Consider the following 19,746-nt stretch of genomic DNA (forward strand, 5'->3'; position numbering starts at 1 on the left):
TAAAGTTAAAAACCCTCTAAGACCTAAACTGCACTCCCTCTCCTGGTTGCATGAAAAGAATTATAGATCTTGATTTTTTACTATACGGTAAATGGGTTAAATACCGCAGGGCAACTGGCATATGTCGGCACTGATGTGGAAGCTCCCAAAAATAAAATGTAGGGGGAAAGGGAGGAACTCGATAAATAGCGGCACAACAATAGCTCATGTGTGTCTGCTCCAGTGACCTTGTGGGAAGTGAATCAATATCACAACCCAGAGAAAAGTCAAAAGTAATGAGTGACAGATGAGTGCACTTGTAGTCACACTATATAGAGGCAGTGGACATCTCTTACAGAAGGAATCATAAATTTGTGACTATCAAATATTTAACCACTTCATACAAATGCTCAAATAAAATGAATATGAAAGCAAATGGATGCAGAGGACCTATCAAAGAGACCCCCAAAAGAGCTGGATAGTCCTTTAAGGGAAGACCCATCATTCCTGTGTGATTAAATAGAATGTACTGAACCAATGATGTTCTCCACAGTGAATGGGGATAAAAACTTCTATAGCAGTTACTGATGATGACCACAAAGCCCCTGTTATCAAGTTATAACGCAGGAGATCACAGTTCAGCTTTCCCGATTCATCAAAGGCTCCAGCCATCAAACGTTCTTTTTTCAGAGAGGTTACAGGTTCTAGCTGGCCATATGATGATGCACTGAGGCACCACAGGATTAATAACAGAAAATGGAAAAATAAAACACAGGATGAGATTTGGAAATCAAAATGGGAGTTAGGTAAGTGCACTACAGATAAAAAATACAGAGTGTGTTAGACAATCATGTGGCAGGCATAGAGATAAAAAAAAAACTGCTGAACTGCCATTTTAAAATGCCGCTACAATTATTCTTGAAAACAAGGACTGAATAAAAAATTGTCAGACCAAAGTTTCCCGTTTGGTAAGTCACCTTCTGATTTGCAAGTTCTACTGTGGCAAGTTGATTGGGCCACCAGCTGACAGTAGAACCTTCATATCCCCCTTTGTTATGATGAGTCACCGAAGGAGGAAAAAACAAAATACCAGCTAAGTCCAGAAAAACCAGAGAGGTTGGCAGCTATCGGATTGCAGACCCCTGAACCTATCCACAACAACTGGCAGTAGCCGTGGGGGGTTCCTACGGTGCCCTAGACCCCTCGATCACAGCCGGAGAGCTACATAGCTTAAAGACAGAAAGGGGAAAAACTAAACTGCCCCAGAGCAGACCCCAAAGCAATAGGCAACCCCCAAAATATAATGACGGTGAAGCAAGATGAAAACACTAACACAGATAGAAAGATAAGTTGAGCAAATGATGGGGTCCAAGCTAACTACATAGGACAGGATAGGAAAGCTGCTGTCTGCCATCCGCAAAAACCCTATCAAAATGAGCCAACCGACTGATAGGAAAAACAGGCCCTGAAGTCGCTAGGCTTCAAAAGACTATATCAGCACTCAGGTATATTCTGAAGACAGAGCAAAAGATCAACAGATCAGAGACAAAAATGGAATTCAGCTCACCCCCGGCCGGGGATGGCAGAACTCCCAAAAAACAAGGCAAAACAAAAACAAAACTGAAGAGTACAAAGCAGAGCAGAAAAACTTAGCTTTGAGATGCAGGAATCAGACTGGTCTCCAAGAATCCAGCAGGAAAATCACCAGCCAGGAAGAAGGGCGTCAGCAGCCTTATATCCAGTCCTCAATTCCAGCCACCCAGTTATCATCTAGCTGCCCAGGTGTTTGGTAATCAGTCTCACTACCTTCCTTCACCAGAGGAGGGAGTTCATCAGACCTCAATGGTGAAGGGAAAAATGAACTCACAACAGTACCTCCCCCTTGAGGAGGGGTCACCGAACCCTCATCCATGCCACCAGGGCGATCCGGGTGAGCCCGATGAAAGGCACGCACCAATCTTTCGGCATGAATATCAGAGGCAGAGACCCAGGAATTATCCTCCTGACCATAACCCTTCCACTTAACCAAATACTGGAGTCTCTGGCTAGCCAGACGGGAATCCAGTATCTTCTCTACCTCATATTCCATGTTACCTTCAACCAATATAGGGTCAGGAGGTGCCACCACAGGAACTACTGGTTCAACAAACCTCTTCAACAAGGACTTATGAAACACATTATGAATTTTAAATGTGACAGGAAGAGCCAAACGAAAAGAGACCGGATTAATAATCTCCAAAATCTTGTAAGGTCCAATAAATCTAGGCTTAAACTTAGGAGAAGCCACCTTCATAGCGATATTTTTTGATGACAACCAAACCATATCACCCACCTTAAACTGGGGACCAACGGTCCTACGCCGGTTGGAAAACCGCTGGGCCTTTTCCTGGGAGAGAGACAACTTATCCACTACTTGGTCCCAGATCTGGTGCATTCTCTCCACCAGAGTGTCAACACCTGAGCAGGCAGAAGGCTCCACCTGCCCTGAAGAAAATCGAGGGTGAAAACCAAAGTTACAAAAAAAAGGTGACATCAAAGTGGCAGAACTAGCTCTATTATTGAAAGCAAATTCGGCCAAGGGCAAAAATGAAACCCAATCATCCTGATCGGCAGAAATAAAACATCTCAAATACGACTCCAAAGTTTGGTTTGTTCTCTCCGTCTGCCCATTGGTCTGAGGGTGAAACGCAGAGGAGAAGGACAACTGAATTCCCAGCTTGGAACAGAAAGTCCTCCAAAATCTAGACACAAACTGAACTCCTCTGTCAGATACAATGTTCTCAGGAATCCCATGCAAGCGAACCACCTGTTGCAAAAACAAAGGCACCAACTCAGAGGAAGATGGCAACTTAGGGAGTGGTACAAGATGGACCATCTTAGAGAATCTATCACAAATCACCCAAATAACAGTCATTCTCTGAGAGACAGGCATATCAGAGATAAAATCCATTGAAATATGGGTCCATGGCCTCCTGGGCACCGGCAAAGGCATCAACAACCCACTAGAGCGAGAACAAGGTTTAGACCGGGAGCAAGTCCCACAGGACTGCACAAAATTCCTGACATCACGAGACAAGGCGGGCCACCAAAAAGACCGACTCACCAGATCTCTAGTACCAAAAATACCTGGATGACCAGCCAATGCAGAGCAATGAACTTCAGACATCACTCTCTTCCTCCACTGGTCAGGAACATACAACTTTCCACTGGGACAACGCTCAGGTTTGTCCTCCTGAAACTCTTCCAGAGCACGTCTCAAATCGGGCGAGATGGCAGAAAGAACTACCCCCTCGCCTAAGATGGTAGCAGGCTTAGTCACAACAGGAGAATCAGCAAGGAAACTCCTAGAGAGGGCGTCTGCCTTGACATTCTTAGTGCCCGGAAGAAAAGAGACCACAACATCAAAACGTGTGAAAAACAAGGCCCACCTAGCCTGTCTAGGATTCAAGTGCTTGGCCGACTCCAGGTAAATCAAATTCTTGTGGTCAGTAAGGACCACGACTTGGTGTTTGGCTCCCTCCAACCAATGTCTCCACTCCTCAAATGCCAATTTCATGGCCAACAGTTCCCGATTCCCCACATCATAGTTACGTTCGGATGGGGAGAACTTTCGGGAAAAGAAAGCACAAGGATTCATTTTAGATGTCACAGGATCTTTTTGGGACAACACCGCTCCTGCACCAATCTCAGAAGCGTCCACCTGAAACGGGAGTGAGACATCAGGTTGCCGCAAAACCGGAGCAGAAGTAAATCTTCGCTTCAGCTCCTGAAAGGAAGAAACAGCGTCCGGAGACCAATTCAGCACATCAGCACCCTTCCTAGTCAAATCTGTCAATAGCTTGGCAATACCAGAATAATTAGCTATAAATTTCCGATAAAAATTAGCAAAACCCAAAAACTTCTGGAGGGCCTTCAAAGAAGTGGGCTGAACCCAGTCATAAATGGCCTGTACCTTGGCCGGGTCCATTTCAATAGTTGACGGAGACAAAATAAATCCCAAAAATGAAACCCTCTGTACCCCAAAAAGGCATTTCGATCCCTTGACATACAGGGAATTCTCCCTCAAAATCCGGAACACAGCCCGAACATGTTCCACATGAGAGTCCCAATTCTTGGAAAAGATCAAAATATCATCCAGATAGATAATCAAAAATTTATCCACAAAGTCTCGGAATATATCGTTCATGAAGCACTGGAAGACAGAAGGGGCATTAGTGAGCCCAAAAAGGCATCACCAGGTACTCAAAATGTCCCTCCGGAGTATTAAACGCTGTCTTCCATTCATCCCCATGCTTAATGCGAATAAGATTATACGCCCCCCTGAGGTCAAGCTTGGTAAACCAGCAAGCACCTTTAACTCTGGAGAATAGATCAGAAATCAGGGGTAACGGATACTGATATTTAACAGTAATTTTGTTGAGGGCACGATAGTCAATACAAGGCCTTAATGAACCATCCTTTTTAGCCACGAAAAAAAACCCAGCACCTAAGGGTGAAGAGGATGGTCTAATATGACCCTTCTCCAATGCCTCCTTAATATAGGATCGCATGGCCTCGCGCTCGGGTACAGATAAATTGAAAAGCCAACCCTTGGGAAATTTAAACCCCGGGTTCAGCTCAATTGCACAGTCATAACTCCTATGAGGAGGCAAAGACGCAGACTCATTCTCACTAAATACATCATAAAAGTCAGCCAAATAGTCAGGAACATCATGCGACTGGGGAGAGGTGGAGAAAACAGGAGCATCACTAAGGGCACACCGACAACCCCAACTCACCACAGACAAAGATTTCCAATCCAGAACTGGATTATGGATTTGCAACCAGGGAAACCCCAGAACAATGGTATCATGCAAATTATGCAACACCAAAAATCTGCAATTTTCTTGATGGTCTGGGGCGACCCGCATTACCACCTGGGTCCAAAACTGAGGTTTATTCTTCGCCAAAGGAGTAGCATCAATACCCCTCAAAGGGATAGGCGTCCGCAGAGGTGTCATAGGAAATCCACAACGTTTAGCAAAATCCAAGTCCATCAGGTTCAGAGCTGCTCCTGAATCCACAAAAGCCTCAGACTCGCCACCATCATGTGCTTACGCAACTTGCCCCTTCAAAAGACCACTTCACAGGTCAGACTCGCAAACCAGGGCTGTGGAGTCGGTAAGCCAAACCTGCGACTCCGACTCCGACTCCTCAATTTCCCTTACACCGACTCCGACTCCACCTCCCACACATATTGCTTATATTTAAGTGAAAAATTTATTGTAGTACAATGTGAACCTCAGACATTTAATCATTTTTATGATCCAATAATCAAGATATTTAGAACAGAATATATATTGGTGTACTACCCGGTTTTCATTCTTTTTGGTACAGATACGATATGGATAGACAGATATGGATAAATGGATAGATAGAGCAGATTTCTAATCTGCTTTTGCTATTGAGTAACATTATCTATGAGCTCAAAAACCTTTCAGGTGATGCAGTTTTTTAAAAAGATGATCAGCTTTTGCAGCTGAAAAACGTATCCTCAAAAAACACAGGAAAAACGCTGTGCGTGAATGTAGCCTTAGATCAGGAATAGAACAGCCATTTATAGAACATTTCATAACTTTCCCAAACTCCTAGGAAAAAATATTCAGCACATTCTGCATTGAACTACTGTACCCAATTTATTATATATTTTAGGAGTCGGAGTCGGTCCATTTTATACCGACTCCAACTCCGACTCCGACTCCACCAAAATGAGCACCGACTCCGACTCCACGACTCCGACTCCACAGCCCTGTCGCAAACATCATGTTCTTACGGCATATTCCCCCTTAATACAGAACATTTCACAAGTCAGGACTTGCACCTTTTATGTGCTTATGGCATATCCTCCTATTATAGGCCACCACAGGTATAACTGACCATTGTTAGGGGACTATTCAGTCTCCTAAGGAACATGCAGATCCAACATGGACTCCGGCTTCTTGCTGCTATACATTGGTCTGCAGCCTCGGAAATATACTGTGTGACAAAATGTCCTCATCATGGAGACTGAAGGTGCTCGTAATGAATAATTATACTGGAAAACTTTTCCTTTAGATCGGTCTTGTCATCCTTTCTAATAATTGCAGACTGACCTCCACATTACCTTTCAATTTTCGCTGTATTATTTAAGGAGCTATAATTTAATATTCTGCACCTCCAATATTTTAATTACACTTCAATGTACTGAAACTATTCAGATTAAATCCATAATCATTATTTAGGATTGGTATGCCATAAGTTAGAACATAATGCACCTGCAATTTGTCTAGGAGGGTCAAGAGTCACACAACCTTGTGCAACACAATCCTTATAAGATGGCTTCACAAGAATTATAACCTTCCTTAGTCATTCAGAAAGTAACAGCCGTCTGAGGTCCCATGAAGGCCGCTGAGCCGTGGCCAAGGCGCTAAATAATGGCCTGACTCATACGACGACGTATGTCGACTATGTTCTCTCCTACAAGAAATGTTGTATAGGAAAAATGGAAGGAGGAGGCATAAAAAGCGTACAGTAGGGAACTTTTTTGGGGCAAAACTCATGGTTGTGCAACAGCCCTCTCCTTAATAATTCACGGACGGTAAGTAATCCTTGTCTGCCACATTACAGGTAAGTTGCACATTTTGATACCCGTCTGAGATTGGACCTGACAACTTCATATATTTATATAAAGCGGTCACACTGGGGTCCAATCTCGGACCGATTCGTATGGATGTCAGAACATGCCCATAAAGTGGAGTAACATTCTGGCCACTGATTCTCACACCTACTCTCGGATCAGATCAAAAAAGCCAAAAGAATATCCCTTACCACACAAGACAATTTAACAATGTGACCCTATGGGTGACAGATGCTACTATACATCATCCTTCACAGGTCTCCATCTGACGCCATGACGTGATGTAATCAACGCCACATACGGCAGAGGCTGCTGTAATCACATGACTACAATAGCTAGATCCTACAGAACACACAGATACTAAGGATATGTTATCTATAGTTAGGTCCATATATATTTGGACAGAGACAACATTTTTCTAATTTTGGTTCTAGACATTACCACAATGAATTTTAAACAAAACAATTCAGATGCAGTTGAAGTTCAGACTTTCAGCTTTCATTTGTGGGTATCCACATTAAAATTGGATGAAGGGTTTAAGAGTTTCAGCTCCTTAACATGTGCCACCCTGTTTTTAAAGGGACCAAAAGTAATTGGACAATTGACTCCAAGGCTATTTCATGGACAGGTGTGGACAATCCCTTTGTTACGTAATTCTCAATTAAGCAGATAAAAGGCTTGGAGTTGATTTGAGGTGTGGTGCTTGCATTTGGAAGGTTTTGCTGTGAAGGAAACATTCGGTCAAAGGAGCTCTCCATGCAAGTGAAACAAGCCATCCTTAAGCTGCAAAAACAGAAAAAACCCATCCGAGAAATTGCTACAACATTAGGAGTGGCAAAATCTACAGTTTGGTACATCCTGAGAAAGAAAGAAAGCACTGGTGAACTTATCAATGCAAAAAGACCTGGGCGCCCACGGAAGACAAAAGTGGTGGATGATCGCAGAATAATCTCCATGGTGAAGAGAAACCCCTTCACAACAGCCAACCAAGTGAACAACACTCTCCAGGAGGTAGGCGTATCAATATCCAAATCTACCATAAAGAGAAGACTGCATGAAAGTAAATACAGAGGGTTCACTGCACGGTGCAAGCCACTCATAAGCATCAAGAATAAAAAGGCTAGACTGGACTTTGCTAAAAAAAAATCTAAAAAAGCCAGCACAGTACTGGAAGAACATTCTTTGGACAGATGAAACCAAGATCAACCTCTACCAGAATGATGGAAAGAGAAAAGTATGGCGAAGTCGTGGTACAGCTCATGATCCAAAGCATAATGTAAAACACGGCGGAGGCAGTGTGATGGCTTGGGCATGCATGGCTGCCAGTGGCACTGGGTCACTAGTGTTTATTGATGAGGTGACACAGGACAGAAACAGCCGAATGAATTCTGAGGTGTTCAGAGCCATACTGTGTGCTCAGATCCAGCCAAATGCAGCCAAACTGATTGGTAGTCGTTTCATTCTACAGATGGACAATGACACAAAACATAAAGTCAAAGCAACCCAGGAGTTTATTAAAGCAACCCAGGAGTTTATTAAAGCAAAGAAGTGGAATATTCTTGAATGGCCAAGTCAGTCACCTGATCTCAACCCAATTGAGCATGCTTTTCACTTGTTAAAGACTAAACTTCAGACAGAAAGGCCCACAAACAAACAGCAACTGAAAACCACCGCAGTGAAGGCCTGGCAGAGCATCAAAAAGGAGGAAACACAGCGTCTGGTGATGTCCATGAGTTCAATACTTCAGGCAGTCATTGCCAACAAAGGGTTTTCAACCAAGAACTAGAAATGAACATTTTATTTACAATTATGTAATCTGTCCAATTACTTTTGGTCCCATTCAAAACAGGGTGGCACATGTTAAGGAGCTGAAACTCCTAAACCCTTCATCCAATTTTAATGTGGATACCCTCAAATGAAAGCTGAAAGTCTGAACTTCAACTGCATCTGAATTGTTTTGCTTAAAATTCATTGTGGTAATGTCTAGAACCAAAATTAGAAAAATGTCTCTGTCCAAATATATAAGGACCTAACTGTATTTCTGCAGCTGGCGTCACCTGGGGGGTAAAAAGGTGCTCGTAAGTGACTAACGCTAACAAAAACAGAATATAAAAATAATTCTATTTTTTAATTTAAAAAAAATGCAATAAAACTGAAAATTCCACAATGGAATGCATACGACAGTCACTGTGCCAGTGCTTTAAAAGCCCCATTACTACTTGAAATTAGTATATGGTAGGTAGCAAACCCATGAAAGCTGAACTCCAATTGCCGATCAGGTGTCTTGCTAGTGAGAATATGGTGATGGGCAAGAAACTAATTCCAAAAACTGCACTTCATAGCCTTGTCTGGCTAGATAATGAATATCACTTACAGAATGGCTCTCCATTTTGGTTCATAGAGGGGTAGTGCGGGTCTACCCAATAATAAGGCATATGAATAGGTGTTGTATTCTTAAGACAAGCCATTTAAATCAAAGAGATCACTGGCGTTACAGGATCTCATTAAGTGTTGTAGAAATACAAGTGGTTCTCGTTGAGCCATTAATTGAGGTCGATATTCACATGAAACGATCTGGAACTTATGGTCTGTTCTTCCTACACAAAGAGACACATTTACAGGGGATTCCACGGCTCAAATGATTATCCAAGTACAATGCGTGCTTCAGCAGCCGGCAGCATGAAGTCCAGTCACACAATGGCAGCAATTATTCCTTATTCCAGCCTTATTTATATATGAAGTCCAAGATAATATCACTTCAGTAGTCACCGCGACCACTTTCTACGAGCAGCAGGCCAACATAGATGCCTGAAGACTACTGATCATGTGTACAGAACCAAAGCAGTGGGTACACATATAATGAATGCTACAGATCCGCCAATAATTTCACATGTATGGGGTTAACCCCACTGATCCCGACACCTACTTGGACACTGGATTTCAACTTCGTCCCCTAGTCTTCTCATCAGTGACTAGCGGGTGCCATTTGTGCACTTACAAGATTCCCACAAGTGCTCCACAGGTGGTCTGGTAAGGCTGAAGTGCAATGGATTACCACAGTACAGATGTCACATATAGGGTGCAGTCTGACCGCCATATAACACAGATGATGATTGCATCGCACGAGCGTGACACCATTTATTTCCATGCAGCTGTCACGCTCAGGTCTGGAGAGGCCCTTATTATTGTTGTGCTAGGACCTATGAAGCCATATTAATAGTGTCACCAAAAATCATCCTGACGTGTTCCCGTTTACGGAATGAGCACTTCAGGATTCTAAACCAACTTTGGATGCCTTGTAGGACCAGCATTTTTTTTTGTGAGACCCACACATTGATTGCTCAGAATTATAAAAAAACAACCAAACAACACATTAAAGGAGAAGCTAAAAATACAGGAGCTCATAGGTGCTGCCTTAGCATGCATACAGAGCAGAGTTTGGAAGCAACAAAGAGCATAGGCTTGGTAGCATATACTTTCAATCATATCAATACTCAGATCTGTGGTGCTCAGGCAGGAGCTATGTGCTTTTATCTCCTGAGCTGTGCATTTCACAGGGGATTTTAAGTGATCAGTGGAGGGTCTCTAGATCTGACCCTCCACCAGTCTGCATGAAATAAGGGGTAAGAAATTATAATATATATATATATATATACACACACACATATACACACAAACATACATACATACCCTTTGAAAGGTTTAGTTTCTCTGCAATTTCTTATATTGATAGTGCTGTAACACAGTGCACAAAAAAGTTTAACTCTTTTGCACATATGTTCGTAACTGTACAACCTGCACTGGGGTCTGCAAGTATAAGGGATCGCAGGTTCATGTCCCATAAGAGAACTAAAAAGTAAAAATATATAAAAGAAATGAAAAAATAAATAGAAATTTGGATCAACCCCATTTTCCTCAATTAAAAATATAAAATAAAAAAATGAATATATCACTATGTCCTTAAATTCTAGTCTATCAAAACAAGAAAAAAACGGGGATTAGACCTACCGGTAATATTGTTTCCAGGAGTTCATCCTGACAGCACCATGGAGGTTGTTCTCACATCCTTATAGGGACAGGAAACACACGAGAGGTTAAAACAACCCTCCCACCCACACACCCCAGTGATTTTTCCAAGTACCACACCAGGAAGGATGCAAAAACTTATTTATTGAAATTCTGTACAAATTTATCATCACAAATACAAAATTTAAGGGAGGGAATTACCCGTGCTGTCAGGATGGACTCCTAGAAACAGTATTACGGGTAGGTCTAATCCCCATTTTCCAGGACGTCCCTCCTAACAGCACCATGGAGAATACCAAAGTAAGATTTCTCTTACGGGCCGAAGGCCTTCTGGCTGCCTGCCAACGTATCCAGCTTATAGTGTTTACAGAAAGTGTTTAACGTAGACCATGTAGCGGCTCTACAAACGTGCTCTACCGAAGCCACCGCCCTTTCAGCCCACGATGCTGCTACCACTCTGGTGGAATGGTCCCTGAGACCTTAGGGTATTGGTAATTTTTTGGCATCATAAGCTACGGAGATAGTGGTTGTTATCCAGCTAGCCAAAGAAAGCTTGGATGCCATGCCTTCATCCCCTTACTTCTACTCCCATATTGGACAAATAGATTAGTGTCCTGCCTCCATTCCCGAGTGGCCTCCAGGTAGTAAATGACTGCCTGTCTAACATCGAACAAGTGGAAAAAGTTTTCCTTTGCATTTTTTTGGGTGCTGGCAAAATGAGGGAAGTATCTCCTGATTTAAATTTTGAGGAGAAGCTACATTAGGCAGAAAATCTGGGTTAAGCTATAGAACTATATGGTCATCAAAGATCTGAATATAGGGGTTCTGCACTGAAAGAGCCTGAATTTCTCCCAGTCTTTTAGCTGAGGTGATGGCCATTAAAAAGACTGTTCTGCACTGAAAGAACCTGAATTTCTCCCAGTCTTTTAGCTGAGGTGATGGCCACTAAAAAGACTGTTCTGAGCGTGAGTTTTGCAATGTTTATACTCTCCCCTGGTTCATAAGGGGCCTTGCACAAAGCATTGAGGACCAAATTTAAATCCCAAGGAGGGACCGATTTTCTTATTGTGGGCCTCAAACTCTGGATGGCTTTAGAAAATCGTGCTACCCACGGGTGAGATGCCAGGGGAAATCGAAGAAAATACATAGGGCTGCTATTTGTACTTTTAGCGTGCTTGGTCTCAATCCTTTATTAAACCTTGCCTGGAGGAAATCGAGTACTCTAGGGATGTCAGGCCGAGAAGAGTCTATAGATGAGCTACTAGATTCCAAGCATAACCTCTTCCAGATCTTATTATAGATTGCGCAAATAACAGGTTTACAGCTGGCCTGGATCGTGGAGATCACCTGGTCGGAGAGACCCTTAGCTCTTAAGATCTTCCTTTCAGAATCCATGCTGATAACTGTAGACTTTTCGGATCTGGATGCCGAACTGGCCCCTTAGAGAGTAGATCTTCCATCTCTGGTAGCAGAAGTGGGTCTTCCCAGGTCATCTTTCTTAGCAAGGGAAACCAGCTTCGTCTTGGCCAAAATGGAACCACCAGCATCACCAATGCACCTTCATCCCGGATCTTCTTGAGGACTCTTGGGATCATGGCAATGGGAGGGAAGGCATATAGAAGACCTCCTTCCCATACTTGGTTCAAGGCATTGATTCCTTTCTGGTCGTCTGTTGGATTGAGGGAGTAGAATCTTCGCACCTTGGCGTTCTTCCTGGTTGCGAAGAGGTCCAGTTGAGGGGTTCTCCACTGACGACACAGATAGCTGAACATCTCTCCATTCAGTTCCCACTCGGTGGCCCGGATTCTTCGTCTGCTCAATTAATAAGCAACAGTGTTCCTGGATCCTCATAGATGTTCTGCCGATACTGACCAGACTTTCTTATCTGCCCATGCGAAAATCTGTGCAGCCAGATCCTGAAGGGCTCAGTTTCTTGGGCCCCCTGGTGATGAAGAAATGATACTGCTGTTACGTTGTCTGACAATCTTTACATGCCGATCCTGCAAGCATGGCTGATTTCGCTTCAGAGTCTCCCAAACTGCACGTAACTCTCTGAAGTTTGCGGACTGAGACCTGATGTCTGGCAACCAAACTCTATGGAAATGTCTTCCTTCCAGATGAGCTCCCCATCCTTCCTTGCATCTGCGACGATAGTCACGCATGGCAACAAAATCCAAGGAACTCCCTGGCTGAGGTTTCTGTAAACGGTCCACAATTCCAGTGACGACTTTAATGTTGGAGATAGACGAATCTCTCTGTCCAAACAAATCTTTCATCTGACCCATGCTTTCAGGATCGCGCTGTTCCAGTCCAAAGTTCACAAGGGGTTAATCCAAGGACCAAGCAGTGATTATAACTTTCTTTTTATTCCATAAACTCTATGCGTTTCGTGTACACACTGTACACTTCCTCAGGAGCAAAAGTTATAATCACTGCTTGGTCCTTGGATTAACCCCTTGTGAACTTTGGACTGGAACAGCGAGATCCTGAAAGCCGGACTTCTCTCCTTCCTATATATGCAATTCTAGTGACCGGCTGATTGCTGCAGTTCATCGGATCCTACCCATTTGTGCTTATGGTTGTTGTGTTCCACACAACTGAACCAGGTGAGTGGATCCATATCTGTGAAACGTTTATATCATTGGATAAGACCCTATTGTGCGCTTCTGTCTCCCCCTTTTTTATCTGACCCATGCTGAAAGGATCGCTCTCTGTAGTCCACTCATGTGGAAATGACCCAATCTGACGAACGATATGTAGGCTGTTAAAATTCCCAAGTTGCTGATGGACCTTGTCTCTCACCGCCCTTTTCTCCTCCTCTGGCAACAGTGAGATTCTTTGCCTGGAATCTAGAATGACTCCTAGAAACTTTTTCTTGGTTCCAGGTAGCAAGTCTGACTTTTCCTGGTTTAGAATCCAACCCAGAATTTCGAATGCAGAAATCATCAGACTGAGCTGCTCTTCTAGTTCGGACTTTGAACCCGATATTAGAAGAAAATCGTCTAAGTATGGGACAATGACTACACCCTTCTGCCTCAAGGAGGCCACGATCTCGACGACCAGCTTTGTAAAGACCCGAGGTGCTGAAGCAAGACCGAAATGGAGAGCGCGAAATTGGAAGCGATAGCACTGTCTTTTATTTTTAGAGCAAACCGTAGAAACTTTTGAGAGCGAGGGTGGATCGGGATGTGGTAGTATGCGCTCTTCAGGTCTATTGTGCTCATTACTGTGTTCCGGTCTATGAGAGGAAGGGTGGTCTTTAGGGACTCCATTCTGAACATCTTGTATTTTACCCACTGATTTAGAGGCTTCAGGTTTATTATGATGCAACTTTCTCCTGACGTTTTTTTTATTGTGAATAGGATCAAGTAATGGGGGAGGTCTGGCAAACGCTAGGGTATATCCGAGATATAGTGTTCCAGACCCACTGATTTTGAAAGATGAGTCCCCAAGAATCTGAAAATTCACCGAGGCGACCCCATACATGTATGGCGTCATTGCCTCCTGGTCCTTGAACCAGCTCCGAAGCGAAAGTGGGGCTCGACTTTTTCCCCCTTTAGGGTTTTCCCACCGACCCGTTTTCCCTTTCCCCTGATATTACTGTCTCTGGGAAGGGTGTGATCTCTGAAAGGGATTTATCTTTTTGATTTTTCCTCAGGAAACTCTTTCTTCTTATCCATAGCATTTTCTAGATTATCTATGACCGACCTAAATACCTTTAAGGCCAGGATCACACTTGCAAGAAACTCGCATAAGTCTTGCGCCTCAATACCCGGCACTGCCGCCGGCACTCGGGACCAGAGTGTGCGGCTGTATGCATTTCTATGCAGCTGAGCACTCCAGTCCGAGTGCCAGCGGCAGTGCCGAGTATTGTATTGAGATGCGAGACTCATGCAAGTTTTCTCGCATGTGTGACCCCGGCCTAACCCTGAAAAATGTATGGCACCCAGCTTATTTTTTGACTGACAATCGCCCGACCATATCTTTATCCATATGGCTCTACGAGCCGCATTGGACAAAGAGTTATTTCGGGCCACAAACCGTAACAGATTCCGCAGAAGCATCTGCTAAGAACCCGGTTGTGAGTCTCAAAAGGGGAAGACCTTCTAGCATGTTATCCCTAGAATTTTCCCTTTTATCTGGTCCTCCAGTTGATCACTCCACAAGTGCATGGATCTAGCAACCAATGTGGCAGCTATGTTAGCCTTTAAACGGTAAACGGAATCTGAAATCTCGAGGGATGACCAGCCGTTTTTCCCTTCCCACTTCCAGAATCATTGCCCGGATGTGGTCATTCACCGGAAAAATCTGACGTATCTGAGATGTAATGCTCCCGAACATCTCGTCCTGAACCGACTGAGGCCTTGGGGCTTCCTCAATCTGCATTGTGTTCCTTAAAGCCCGCAGTAGCTCGTCCGTGTCTTCTGAAGAAAGAAGGTACCTCTTCCCCACTTCTGGAGGTTCCCAGGTAATCTCTCCCACTTCCTCAAGATCCGAGCTTATTGACTGGATCTCTTCGTCTGAGGACTGTTCCATCGCCCACCTCGTTCTTTTGGGACGGGGCCCTGTTGGGGTGACTGGGCTGTTAGGAGACCTAAGATGGAAGCCTGGACCTCCTGTCTAACCATGGTGCGCATCTCTGATAAGGAAGCCTGTTCGTCCTTGATGACCTTAAGGATGCATTCTTCACATAGCTGTTTAGCCCATGCCTCAGATAGCTTAACAGAACAGAACAGATGGCGCACCTCTTGGATTTTCCTGAGGTTTTTCCGATTCTCTTAGGTGCAGGTGCCTTTGTGACTTACCCCGCATTCTCCTAATGTAAAGCACAGGAAAGTTTAACCAATTCCTGCTTCTGCTGTTACGATTAAACCCTTCTCTTAAGCTCACTTACAATCATTGGTGATTCAGGGTGAATATTGGTCCACCCAGATTCTTCCATGCTGATCAAGAGGTTCCCTCTTTCATAGCTTGTTCCAATCAAGGTAGTCTTATATGTCCTACCTTGTCTTGCCTGAGCCGCCCGGTATTCTCAAATGTTTCGGCGGCATGCTGGCTCCGCCACATCTAATGTCACCGGAAGTGCCGCTCTGACCTTCGTTCCCATTACATTCCAGCCTGGAACACATCCGGAAGTCATCGCTTGTGGCGCTCGGAAGTGACGCATGCGGTCTTCTGTCAGCGATGGAAGCTGAAAGCCCCCACTGGGAGGAAAGCGGCCACAAGTACCGGAGCCTCTGCTCAACGGGACGTGCAGATGAGGAACCCCCCTTCGGGGGGTGTTGGCCCCGGACCTCGTGACAGGAGGAAGGCAAAATTGGACCCCCGTTCCTCCTGAACCCGCAAAGGTAATCCTGAAGCGCCAGAGCTCCACTTTGACCTTACACATCTCCTCTCGTTCCAGTCCTTACAGGAACAGGAAAACACACTGGAGTGTGTGGGTGGGAGGGGTCTTTTAACCATTGTGTTTCCTGTCCTTGTAAGGATGGAAGGACAACATCCATGGTGCTGTCAGGAGGGACGTCCTGTTAAAATTACTGTATTTTTTGAACTATAAGGCGCACTTTTTTCCCCAAATTTTTTGGGGAAAACGGGGGTGCGTCTTTTAGTCGAAATATACTGTACTTACAATTAGCGAGGTGGCAGCAGGAGTCGGGCGATTCTTCCTGTGGTCCAACGCTGCAAGGTGATGATCTCACTCCCATCAAAGTGTGGCAGGTTCGGTGGTGTTCGGGCTCCAGCAACATTTCCATTACCTTGATGCTGTGGCCTCCGGGAAAATGGTGGGTTTTCACAAAATGTTACCGGAGCCCCTGCTCCGTCAAGTACTGCCGAGCTTGCAGCACCAGCCTTGGGATGAGATTTCCTGGAGACCACCGCATCGCAGCAATGGATGTGGGGGGCTCCGGGCTTTCAGAAAATGTCGTCGGAGTTCCCGCACCACCAAATTTGTCGCACCAGTCTCGTTCATATCATCGCCGGACCACCAAACACCACCTGTGACTCCACTCCACCAGCGCTGCTGATCTCCCCCCCCCAGGGTAAGCTGAATTCAGGTCAGTAAGATGGACCCTTATTTGACGCATTTATTTTTTTCCCCCATTTTCCTTCTGAAAATTTGGGGTGCGTCATATGGTCTGATGCGTCTTATAGTCCGAAAAACACGGGTAACTATTACTATAGATGCTGTTAAGGGAAAGAAAAAACAAAATGCCAAAATTGTGAATTTTCGGTCACCAAAGCCTCTTAAAAAAATAAGATAAAAAGAAAGCAAAACGTTATATGTGCCCCAAAATTTTATGAATGGAAAAAAAAAAAAATCGTCTGACCATGCAAAAACAAATTAAGCCCTCACACAGTATTATAAGTTAGGTTCCGTTTTACAAAATTCCAAGCATGTTTGGTACCACCGTAATCATACTGACCTGGGCAATCATCTTTCAAGGGAAGTTTTACTATGCAATGAACACCGTAAGAACAAAAAAAAAAATAAATAGAAACATTAGCAGAATTGCATTTGTTTCACTATTTCATCCCACTTGCAATATTTTTTTTTCCACTTTTTGTATATTTTTTGGCAAAATTAATGACGTCATTCTAAACTACAGCTCATCGTGAAAAAAAAACAGGTCCTCATATGGCTGTCGAGGGAAAAAATAAGAGGAAATAAAGACAAAAAATAAAATAAATACATATTGCCTTGTCCTGAAGGAGTTAAACATCAACTGATACAAAGCGTATTCACAATGCCTGATCTATGGGACCAGACATAGCAGCGCGGGCACGGATGATGCGGTTTTTGGTGGAGGCGCCTTCAAGCTCGTAAAACCCCATTTAGCTTCCTGAACGCCAATTTCAGTGCAATTTTGCTAAATAGCCACATAAAATATGTATCTACAATAAATGCTTGGCGGCCGCTGTACATTCGTTACACAACCCCGATGGCTCATATGGCTGATTGGGCTGCTGCTTTCAGAACAATCAGAGCGGTCAATGGGTCAGTGGGCAAATACAATGGCAGCACAAGATCCAGAGAGTAAAATGAACATATGACAAACGACACATTAAAGTGACGAAAAGAAGGACTTAAAAGAAATGAAAGTACCGGTAAGTTTCACATTACAGATCAGAAGCTATTTAGCAAAGGCAATGGTGGTGACCAGAAATGGATCGCGGAGGTCGGCAATCGCTGGATCATTATCTGCCACAATGCTTAGTAAAGTCCACACAAAGGTCTGTGCCAATAATAGGCGAATTACTAAACCATGAAGCCTTCACAGGAGCGTGGCTTGCTGAAGTCTGCAGCCTTAAGGCTTACTAAACAAAGACGAAAAAAACAAAGAAAACGCGCCCAGTCTGCAGGAGGAGCCCTGAACAAGAGGTAGACACAAGATCTCGGTTCTCGTCTTGTAAAAAAACAAAAAAGCAGAGACAGCTCTGCCCTTTTTACAAGGATTTAAGTGCATCCATTATACGACCGACACTAATAACATTAGGAGATGACGTCATTTTTACTTTCAGGAGTGAAGTCAATTAAAAGACAAACCAACCCTTTTTTTTTTTTTAAAGGGAATCTGTCAGCAGGTTATTTCTATATCTGAGAGAAGCATGATGTAGCGTCAGAGACCACGATTCCAGCGATGTGTCACGGTTTCATTAAAATTAGTGTTTTATCAGCAGAGGATTATCACTACAGGACCAGCTCGTGCCTGCTAGTCCAACCCGCCCATCAGTGATTGGCCGCTAATTACACAGCGTATGTTCTTTTCCCGGCTATAGGGATAAAGGCATTCTAACAGGGACAACTTTAAACCAGACATAGGAGTCATCAGTCTGCAGCATTTCAGAGAAGATACTGAGGAAAGTCAGCTGGTGACGGTCTCGAATAACCAACTGTGTAGACGGACAGGTCTCTCCTATGTGTGCGCAAAGGAAGAGAACGATCAAAGGGTTCAGGATGGAGAAGTTCCCTTTAATCAAATCCATCAGTATCTCAAATGGGTTTCTTGCATTTTTAACACCTAGAACAGTATCGCCGGCAGCGCTGGTGTACAAACTACCAAAGACCTTAAAGTTAGTAGAATTCACCATGAATAAGCGGAAGCCATGACTCTACTGTGAACTGAGCTTTGTAGAATTAATCCAAATACCTTTTCAAAATAACATTTATTCTGAAATAACCACTCCAGCGGTTTTTTTTATTGCACCGCTGCTTTATATGTAGTTCCCCTGCCCCCTATCTCATACTCACCTGCCGCCGCCGCCTTCATCGCTTTCCACCGCCACTCCAGTCAGTTTCCGGTAAAAAGTGACCTGCCAGCAGCTCCTGTGTTTCATGGAGCGCGTCGGAGGTCACTTTTCAATAAAAGGAGCCTTATTCTGGTTCTCAGACTCGCACTGTGCTCTTGTGACGTAACTTCTGACTTCCCGCGAGTCAGAAGCTCCGCTCACAAGGTGGCGCCGCGGAACTGGAGTGGTGCCGAAAAACAGTGAAGACGTCGGAGAGTGAGCATACGACTGGGGGCAGGTGACTTACATTTAAAGCTCCACTCCAGCACAGAAAAAAAAGAAACGATGAAGTGGCATTTCAAATGATTACTTATTTATTATGCATTGCTAATATAACGCTATCTTATTCCACAGCGCTTTACACACATTATTATTGCTGTCCCCGATGGGGCTCACAATCTAAATTCCCTATCAGTACGTCTTAGGAATGTGGGAGGAAACAGAGTACCGGGAGGAAATCCACGCAAACAAGGGGAGAACAGAACATACAAACTACTTGCAGATGTTGTCCTTGGTGGGATTTGAACCCAGGACCCCAGCGCTGCAAGGCTGCAGTGCTATCCATTGAGCCACATAAAGGGGATGTCTCATGTTATTCAATCACGCAACAAGCAACATTACAATTTACCTCTTATTAAAAATCCTATCTGATCCTAATAATGAAGAGATTTTTAATTTTTTAGTACACAACTATCTCTGAAGTGGCAGGTCTACTAGGCAAGAATCGCATGCTTGCAAGCTGCTTGTCTTGGGTCCCCCTGTGCTTCAAGCAGGTTGCAGAGACAAAGCTGCCACTG

The 19,746-nt window shown here is 44.1% G+C and overlaps 1 protein-coding gene across 3 annotated transcripts in view; it reads right to left on the bottom strand.

Annotated features, from left to right (window-relative positions):
• Window positions 1-19,746, bottom strand: part of CCSER2 (coiled-coil serine rich protein 2) — a 221,251-nt gene that overhangs the window by 171,001 nt on the left and 30,504 nt on the right. The window lies entirely within an intron of this gene.

This window comes from Dendrobates tinctorius, unplaced genomic scaffold (assembly GCF_039654945.1).
Source record: "Dendrobates tinctorius isolate UK_male_01 unplaced genomic scaffold, ASM3965494v1 ptg000040l, whole genome shotgun sequence".
In the NCBI taxonomy this organism is placed as follows: Eukaryota; Metazoa; Chordata; class Amphibia; order Anura; family Dendrobatidae; genus Dendrobates; species Dendrobates tinctorius.